This window comes from Rousettus aegyptiacus, unplaced genomic scaffold (genome assembly GCF_014176215.1).
Source record: "Rousettus aegyptiacus isolate mRouAeg1 unplaced genomic scaffold, mRouAeg1.p scaffold_m13_p_11, whole genome shotgun sequence".
NCBI lineage: Eukaryota > Metazoa > Chordata > Mammalia > Chiroptera > Pteropodidae > Rousettus > Rousettus aegyptiacus.
Window position 1 is genome coordinate 35,785,258 of NW_023416286.1, and position 10,588 is coordinate 35,795,845.

The following is a 10,588-nucleotide window of genomic DNA, read 5'->3' on the forward strand; positions in this document are numbered from 1 at the left end:
GACTTTTCTTGTAGAATATTATTAAAACCTAACCAGTATGGCAGTTAAAATTTAATTTATTTTCTGTTTAGAGGTGATAGGAAATATTAATCATTTTATAAGATTATATAAATTAAAATTTGACTGTATCTGGAAAATATATTTCATGATAATATGAAAAGTTTTGTATGTAGGTTTTATTCAGTGCACCGTGAAAATTCTGGTCATCCTGAAAAAATAGTCCAAGTTACATTTAAAGTAATCAATGTCACTAAATTATTCTTGTTTTGACTGGTCAAAAGTACTTTTCTTTCTAGTGGGTGAGTGATCTAAAGATGAGTATTTTAAATAAGGAAAAAATTGCTTATGAGAAGAGCTGTTTGGAGCATTCACTATTTCTTACAAGTACTTGCTGATTTGCAATGGGGCTTTCATCAAGAGTGATGTATTTCTCCCCTGGCAGGAATCTGGAGTTGGAAGTAGCCAATTTGTTAAGCAAAAATAACTTCCACTGTACCTCACTTTACCACATATCCAAATTTTGAACATCCTAACAATCCCCCAAATACCCCATCTCTAAACCTCTCTTAACAAAAATATAGAACAGGGAAGTTCGGAAGCTACAAGGACTAACATCTGTGTGCCCTGTGGACTTGCGTGCCTTCGGCTTGTAGAATGGAAGAAATATTGGGGATGTGGTGCTTTTCAGATTGCTTAGTTTGAGGGAAGAGTGTGTATGAAGGGTGAGAATATGGAGAAAGAGCTCTTTAAAATTACCATTGAAAGGTTTTGAAGTTCCCTTCATAGGGGTAGACATACCCCATATGAAGATGTCTGGTTCAGAGTGTTGAAAATTCTGTCTTTATTCCTGTATGTTTCTAAAATGTTTTCATTAGTGATTTGCACTTTTTTTTTTTGAGTTCACATTTGATAAAAGCTCTCATTCAGGACTTCCTTAGTGGGCGTTGTGAAAGCCGGGTTAATCTTTTGTAGGAGGAGTATAAAACAAACTAACTTGCCCCTGCCTCATTAATGTCATAAAGCTTATCTGTCAACCAGCCAACACCAAGGCTTTTGAGTTCCCTTTATCTGATAATGTCAAGAACACCTGGGTTAGCATTCTTCCCACCTCCTTGTAGTGCTTATTCAGTCCTGAGCTGTGTTGAAACTGCACACACACCAGGTATAGTGTTAGGAAACAGTTTTCAGTGCAGACAGCTGAAACCCAGTCCCTCGCTGTGCGGAGTGTTCCAGTGATTGCATTGCACTTCTGCGGGCTGCTCCAAGTATTTGAAATGCACCAGGGTGGGGGTGGGGGTGGGGGTGGACAATCACCACAACTTTCTGTTCATGCTGTGTATATAGAGAGAAAAATGTAGGGACTTCAAACAGTAATTTGATGATTCAGGAAATTCAGGAAAGACAGGTAAAACATAATAAATAAGCCTTAAGTCATAAAACATGTTAAATCCTTCACTCCTTATACAGGCAACTTCCTTCTGTTCTACCATGGGTGTTTGGGGGGAGAGAAGGAAGGGGAACTGATAAAATAGATGTAATATAGTTCCAACTTAACAATTTAAAGCATTATTTTTTAATTAATTAATTAATTATTTCAATTGAAGAAATTGTTTAAATCCCCCCTCCCCACTACCTCTTCCTCTCTCCTCCCCCCTCCCCTCTGGTAACCACTAGTCCATTTAAAGCATCCTTATAAGTGATTTTTTGTTCAACTATATGGGGTGCAATAGAATTTTACACCGTTTTAGAAACCACAGTTCTTTATTCTTGAGAAAGGTTATTAATCCATTCAAAGATTACACTCTACTACATTTTCTATGGCTTTGCCGAGTTAAGTCATTTATTCCAAGGCTCTATTTGACTGTCAGGCTTGGGAGAAAAATTTATGACTTCTCTTCAAGGTAGAATGGAATAAAGTATGCATTAGGAAATCTCAAGGCTGAGAGGAATCTGTACAAAGAAGTGGAAGAACTTGGGGACTGTATACTCGGAATGCCTCATCCAGTCTACGTTTCACTAAGCTTGTGTCCTTGCTTTATTTTCTGCCTGTGACACGTAAGATTTTATCACCTCCCTGCAAATGGTTTCTAAAATCTATTGCCCAGAACTCTCTCTTGAGTTCCAGAAGTTCTTCTCTACCCACTTGCTGGATATTTCATGAGTGTCACCAGCATCTTAAAATTAATATGTTAAGAAACAAACATGTGGTTATCCCTTACCCCAGCCTTTACTTCCGTTAACCTGCTCATCGCTCACATTCAGAATCTTTGGCAAGGCTGCCAGTCCCTGTTCTCTGTGCTTATGGGGATGCTTCATCTGTCCACTGCGGGTATGCCATGGCTTTCTGCCCTTTGGAAGAAGGCTTAATGTATTACCCTTTGCATCTAGAATAAAAAGTTTGCTAATGAAGCTGGAGGAAATTGTTATGCTTTCAGGTGATGATACCTGAGCCTGCTTGAATCAGCCTTTTCCTCTATTGCTCCCAAATGTAAGGTCATATATCTGCCTGGTGCATCTGTCATCTATGCAAGGCTCTGGACTAGCTTCTGCCTTCTTGCAGTCTGCATTTCATGTCTTCTGTTGGAGTGGGTGGGATTTGACTCTCCTCGTGTCAAAGTGCACCTCTTTAGATTTCCAGCCTTTAAATCATGTTTAAGTGGGAAGGGCCTGCACGACTATAAGTTATCAAAAATTTTTCTTCTACTTACCCACTTAATTGATGCAAACCATTTCTGATATCCCCAGAACTATTGTTTCTTCTGAAAAACCGCTCCTTTAAGATAAGTGATGAATGTTTTCTTGTGTGGGCTATCAGATATATAGATGGAATATTTGGGACATGTATGTATGCAGTACTCCCAACTTCCTAATATCAGGGCCAGCTCATGTGACTCTTGTGACTCAGTTATGAATATTCTGAGAGCTGTGGCTGGCTGTATCATCCTTTCTTGATACAGTACTTGTACATTCTCAGACTCTACCATGTAGGGGCCACACCTAAGACAGATAGCACGGTGGACGTATGGCTTTTTTGGAATTCAGGAATGTCTATGGAAAATGAGGATATCAGTGGAGAAATCTTTCCCTTAGGCATGGTAAGTATATTTGAGATACGCTCACATTCTATTGGAAGCTTTCAAAAAGATACTTCTAAAAAATCATTCTGTACTTAATAACAGATAAGAGAAGATTCTAAGCATTTTTTTTTTTTTTTAGTTCAGATCGGTGACATATTATCATAATTATATTGTAAATTCAACCAACGAATACTTACTATTTCATTCTAAGGGAGAAAATAAGGCATACACAAGGCAAGATAGCTAACTATGTAAATTAATTAACCAAGTTGCTTACTATGTAAATTAAGTTTAACAAGGGGACAAGAACCTCAGTGCCGCTTGGTGTTTAAGAACATAAGGGTTTGGGGTCAGATCTGGATTTCTGTTTTGGTTCTGACACTTACTGATGGTGTGCCCTAGGCGGTTACTCAACCTTTCTGAATCCCAGTTTTCCCTACACAGCTTTCGTCTTAGGCTTGTCGGAGTTAAATAAGGCACTAGCTGAATCATGCCTAGCGCATTATGGCTGATTTAGCTAGAGTATTGTAGAGTAAAACATAAACATCTTCCAAATTCATCATGGTGTTAAAGAGTGTCACTAACCAGCAGGGCATACTAGATGCAGGACTGCAGGTCTAGGGCTCCTTAAATTTTCTGTGATTAAGGGATGAGATCCTGGATCCTGGAATGATATTGAGATTATCGGCCAAAGCAAAATGGCTTTGGCTTTGGGAAAGGAGAGATGTGAGGGAATGAAGGGGCCAGATTAAAAGACACATCACCCCATCAATCAGTAGAAGGACAGCTCACACCAACGCCATACAAGCAGATTCAGTTACCAAAGTGCCAACTACCCTTCATCAAGTGGAGGTGATAGAGAAATAAAATGATTACAGTCCTTAATGTGGTCAAGGTACACAGAGGATATTATATGAGCAGAAGCAAATATCAGTGGACTAGGGAGTCAGAGAAACCTCCCTCTCAGTGGAAAAACAATTTAAGTCTTAAAGAATAAGCCACTAGACGTTATAAAAGGTAATAGTTTACCAAGCAGCAGAAACAGCATGGGTAAGAAAAAAACATGGGAACATAAAACACAACTTGATTTTCTAAGATGATATTTTTTCAACAGAGTAATATTTTTCCTCAATACGAAGACCTAGTTCTTGACTCTCACATTGACCTGCAACACTACCTACGTCATCTGCTTGGCTAACACTGAGCCTGATTTCTCCTGGTAAGAACTGTTCTTGAATCTTGTCTAAAAGTCTGATCGTGAAGCCTAATAGTGATATTAGGTCCAACTTTGAGCTAACTTCTCAGATTTCCACTCAACTGGTTCTACAGCAAGTGCTCAGTAGGGTAGGAAGTTCCCCACCTGGCTCATTTCATTTCATTGCTCACTCCAGCCGTATAGTAATAGCCTCACAAATAGTAGCTTAAAAGGCAGTCTCTCGTTAGACCATAGTAGAAAGATTAATGGACACCGAAGACTTGTATTTCAGGAACTCCCAAATCTCATTTATCATCTGAATCACTTGAGGAATTTTTAATGCAGGGTCCAGTTCCTACTCTTAGATTCTAAGGTAGAGCCTGGGTCTGTGTTTAAAAATAAAAATCTCCCACAAGTGACTCTAATCATCAGCCAGATCTGGGAACCTTGGTTGTGAAGACAGCCACTGGGCTATCTGTCCTGTGACCATCGCTGATGAATCTGACAAATTAGGTTCTTTTTCCTGTGAATCGATACTGAAAGACACTAGTTATTTCGGAGCACAACTCTTGAGTGGAAGTGATGAGTGCTCCCCTCTGGTGACAGCAACATTTCTCCCTGTAGACAGAGGCAGTAAAAGCCAGTTAGCAGAGAGAGAGACGAAAGCAGCACACATGCGAAGCTTCAGAGATGAGACACAGTGGCGGTGTCCTGGCGGCTTTCCAGTTCTCAGTTCCGTCCTGAAGCCTGGCCACACTTCTGTCTTTGCTTCCATGAGATGTTCCTTTATCCTTATAATAAATTCCCCTCTGTGGCCAAAGCTAGCATCAGTTGGATTCTGTTACCTGCAATTAGAGAGCCCAACTACGACAAGTGTAACTAAAATAGCTTCTCTAAAAGAACAATCAGGGCATACACTTTAAACTCATGATGGTGTGAAATATCAACTTTCCTCTCAAACGAGTCTGGGAATGGGCTCACAGGAGGAAAACACAAAACACTCTTATTATTGAGTAGTTTATTTAGCTATTAGCTTGGTACAAGGAGTATTCCTTTATTTAAAAAAAAAAAAAAATGACGGGAAGGAAGAAAGCAATGAGCCACACAGGAACCGGCAGGGCCCAGGTGGACTTCCCAAAGGGAAGAGGAACCACAGCTGATTTGGTGGCACCAGCAATTTTGAGGCGGAGCCAACCTGTTACACTGATCCCAGGCTGTAGCTTCTGCCTCACCCTTTGCATCAGCCTGAGGCTGGCCGAGGTCTCCCAAGTGGGCCGAGATTTTTGACTAGTTGTGTTGGAATAATCAATACTGCTCAAGAAACAAACTGAGAGCACAGCTATTCTCAGATAGGAACACAGGTGAGCTATTCTTTCCCAAAGGGCACAGTCCCTGCCAAGCCAGGATGCCCTCAGGGTCTTCCTGCACAGAGCACTTAAACGCTCTTCTACTTTAAAACAGGAAACACATTCAAGCCTCCTAGCCACCACCACACACCTAAAAACCAAACAGAGACGTTCATCCAGCCAGGGGACTGGGAATTTAGAGCTGTCTTTCGTCTTTCAAGTCAGTCAGTGAGCTCAGTGGCTGCTTACTCCACTAATTAACCTGAGGCTGCAGAAACCACTTGGGCCAAGCAGCCCTGCTCTACTGGCCCCTATGGCCACAGAGCGTCCCTTGAATTCAGCCAGCCGGATGCCTGCCATTAGATGAAAAATTCAAAATGCGCCACAGCAGTTCTGAGGCCGAAAAAGTGACTCCAAACAGTGAAATTGGGTTCGTAATGTCATTATGCCCCATACTCGCAGCCTTAAAGTTATTTCTCAGAACCCCCAAGCATTCTGCAGAGCACCCGGAAAAAGGAGAGTGGGATCTGAGTCTCTCCCCATTCCTGGCTTTCAACAAAGCAGTTCCACCTTTATCTGCCTATCCACTGGGCTTCTCTGGGCTTCTCACCATTTTCTTTGCCGAATAGATTCGTAACTAATAATACTAATAGCTCATAGTGAGTGTGTAAGTGCATGAATGAATGTAGGCACATACACACTAAGCACTGTGCTAGGCCTTTTATGTGACTGAGTTTGATTTCTTCAAACAATTCCAAGGGATTGATTCTGTTATTATCTCCATAGTTTACATGAAGAAACAAAAGTCAAGTATCTTGTACAAGGTCACAAACCTAGTACGTGGGAAAGCCAGAAATTGAATCCAGCTCTCTCTGACCCTGGGGCCCTGACTGATATTGTCCTCTGGGAAGGACTAAAGGGAAAACTATCTGAGGGAGGAACATAAAAAGTTTGCCTTTTTACTTCAGCAATCATTTTCAACCTTGCCTGCATGCTTGGTTCACCTAGGAAGCTTTAAATATTGTGCATGCCAGGTTCTCACTGTCAGAGATACGATATAATGGATCTGGGAAGCAGCTCGGGCATAGGGATTCAGTTTTTAAAGACTAAGAACCACTGCATTAGAAAGCAGTGAAAGGAATTCAATAATTAAAATTACATGCCAACACTGATTTGAGGGTGTCCAAGATAGGAATTTCTCTCATGGCAATTACTCAGCTAATGGTATAAAAAGTGTCCTGTAAAAAACACAGCAAAACTTCTGTAGCTTTGGTGCAGGATGGAGAGGACTTTCTTTCCTTCTTCAACCCCATGACTCGACTATGAACTTGAACGAATGCACATGGCCATCGCTTACTCGGTGGGGGTTACGTGGAGAACAGCTAACAGGAGAGGAGGTAGGGAAGGACACGGGAAAACTGCGAACTGGGATTCAGGGCCACTGTCTGTGATTCTGTGTTTTATGTTTCAGTCCAGGACTGGGGAAGGGTGAGGTGATGTTAAGGGTGGAAATTTTTCAAAAGGTCAACTTCTGCTTCCATTGTTTAATGTTAAACAGGGTATAGTTCTAGGAGATATTCTCTGCAAAGATATGCTAATGTTAAGGGTGTAGTTATCCTGTGTAAAGATATGTTAATGGTCAGCCTCTACTTCTGTAAACCTGCTTGCTTGCTAGAGGGGGTTTTGGGCTTTTTAAGCTATTCCTTCTGGAGGCTCCAGGCTGATCTCCTCTAACTCTCCTTGGTAGAGAGTCAGTCGCAGGCCGGCTAATAAAGCTCACAATTCATCTCAATTGGCTCCGTGGGTCTTAGATTTCATCGCACCACAACAGTGAGTGAGGCCTCGAGCACAAAATTTAATCAGATCTCATCGCTGCCCCCTCCCCAAAAAACCCAAACTCCGTCATCAAGATATGTAATGTTTTAGTGTGATATTTAAAAAAATAAAAATAATCAGTGCAAAGAACACTCACAAAGTGTCAAGAATTTAAATACAGACAGAATCCAACAGGGCCGGGGCTTGCCGAGGGGAGTCGGGTGGGTGGTATGGGTGTGGGGTTGGATTTCTCTTTATTTAAAATAGATTTTTTTACATTAATTTTGATTTTTAAAAGTATTGTATTAAAGCATTATTTTTCTTAAATTTTAGGCCCCACCATGAGTCTCAGTAAACGTTCCCTAAAAAAGAATAAGCTTTGGCTCCTTCTGAATCAAGGGAGGGGAATATCACAAAAGCATCAGAAGAACACTAGTCTCCCAGAGCCTGATGGGATTTCCTGCATCAAAGCGAAGACTGGAACAACAACAACAAAATAACCCTGTTCAGAACTGGCAGGTGAGAAGAGAGGGAGCGTGGAACACCATGTATGGAGAGGATATGGTGACCGCAAGATGGGCAGTCCATGTCACCAAGGGTGGCTGGAGTTCCTGTCTCTGTGAATTCATTAAGCAGGGCTGAGTTCTGTCATACAGGATTCTGTTACCCTGGTAAGTTAACCTGTTTCACTTTCAGATCTCACAGAGATGTTTTACAGGTGGAAGTAATGTATATATAAAGCACTTGGCATACTTCCGGTACATTCTAAGTGCTAAAAATATGACTATTGCATTTTCTAAGTCTGTTGTAGCAGCTCTACCTTCTTATCTCAGTCCACTTTTAGAATACTACACCGCTCACTGGTAACCCACCAGAGGGGAGGCCAAATCAGCCAGCTTTGTTGCTTATGAGTACATGCGAAAATCGTCACTAAAATGGGTCCAGATTGGAGAAGGACTGGAGAAGCTTAGATTCTAGTTGCAGGTTTAGGACCTGTGAGCCCTGTGAACTTAGGTGTTTCCCTTTACATCTCTTGGCCTCTATTTCTTCCTTGTAAAATGAGAATAATAATAGTATTTTTCTGTTGTTCTCAGCTGTGCGGCTCAAAGAGATAATGGTGCAAAAAGGACTCACAGTTGCACACTCAGATGGAAATAAGCTTTGTCAAGGTGCAATTCTTTACAAAGGCTCATTTCTTTGGGCTGGTTCACCTGGTTCTGATACTGAATTTCAACAATCTTTGGCAGTAGATCCTTTATTCAGGACTTTATAATGATAGCAGAAAGGATTGATTGAGAGTAACAAAACTTGGAGGATGGACTGAACTACATATTATTTGCTGAATTCTTTAAGCAGAGAGCATAGATGTTACTTCTGGTATTAACCAAACTACTTTCCTGTAAGGAACGGGGGTTACTTTAAGAAGCATGATTGTCTCCCTCTTTATCCTGTCTTGTTGTCCTGAGTTTGTTTATTTTGATCTTCTTAAGTGTCCCATGTAATTACACATTCTTCACAAGTATGTGTTTGAATAATCACTTCCTTTTCTCAAAGCTCCTGCTCTACTTCATGAGAATTTTCAGTCTTTCTGACTGTAATAGTTATAATTCAAATTTTACATGTAGTCGTTTTCCAGCCGTCGTTATAGAGTGAGCATGTAATGATTGAGAGCAGGGGCTCTGAGGCCATGCTGTGCCACTAAATAAGTGGCCTTTCTCTGTTAAATGGGGCACAAGAACCCCGATCTCATAGGGCTGTAGTGACAAATGAAAGAATTAATGTTTATAAAATGCTTAATATAGTGCCTAGCAAATAGTAGCCACTCCATAAATGTTAGCCATTATTGCGTTGCCCCATTTGTGTTAGTTATTACACTGATGTGTGCAATTCTGAAACTAGAGGCTTGTTCTATGGGGCAACTTTTATGAATTCCAACTACTGCTCCTTGTTACATTTCCTGGCAATGTTTTCTCCTCCTCTCCCTCCCCTCCCCCTTTCTCTCTTTACTTTCTTCCTCTCTTCATAGAGGCAATGGGAAGGATTCTCTGTTGTTTCCTAATATTAAACAGCTCTCCCCTTTCCTCCCAGTCCACCCACTGGTTGCAGCCACAGACATTTCTGTGATTTTTTCAGTCCTGTGTCCATTACGGATAGTCTACAACAGTATTTTGTAAGTTATGAAGAACAAAGTTCTAATAAAATTGCTGATATTTGATTGGTATCATTAACATTCAGTTATTTGTGCTGTTTTTTGATGCTAAATAGTTTTTGTAAAAATGAAATCAGTAGTACCCATATCTAAAAACAGTTCTAGGTTATATTTGATAAGTAGAGAAATAGAGGTTGCTGTAAAGTTCTGCTATCAGAACAGGGACATTTGGGGCTAGCTGATGACAAGATAGTCAAGTTAGAATGTGACATCATAATTGATATGGAAACAAGATTTATCCACAGACATTGGGTACCTGCTATGTGCTGGCTACTGATGGAGGCACTTGGGGATACAAACAAACAAGAAATGGCCTTGCCCCTGGATTTTGGATCTGAACAGTTATATGTGCTGTACTCAATGATTTGACTTGTTCCTAAGTACAGCATTACACCAACATATTTCACACTGTTGCAGGCATTCCTCAGATTTATAAAATTAGAAAATAATAATCTAGGATCTTTATATCTTATTTTCTGATGTTTCTTGTGTAGCGGTGAGTAAAATTCAAACATTCCTGTGCTTATTTTATCTATCTATCTATCTATCTATCTAGGCAACCTTTGGTTGACATCACAGACTGCAAGGAACTTGTCATCTCTTATTTTTTATTTTTTACACCTATAGCACCTGGTATTCCTAGGTGGTCTCCCATCCAAGTACTAACCAGGCCCAACCCTGCTTAGCTTCTGAGATCAGACAGGATCGGGCTTGTTCAGGGTGGCATGACCATAGACTCCTGTGCTTATTTTAAAATGACTTTACTTATTCTAAAAGGAATATGTGTTAATGTAGAAACTTGAGACATATATATATATATATATATATATATTTTTTTTTTTTTTTTTTTAAGAAATCATTTACTATACCATTACCCAAAGGTTGTTAGAATCCAATTTCTGTTTTGAGTTAGAAATAAGTGTTTATGAGTGTATACTATTTAAGA

General features: G+C 40.3%; 1 pseudogene; it reads right to left on the minus strand.

Moving 5' to 3' along the window:
* Window positions 1-10,260: 10,260 nt before the first annotated feature.
* Window positions 10,261-10,379, minus strand: LOC118609896 (annotated as a pseudogene).
* Window positions 10,380-10,588: the final 209 nt, after the last annotated feature.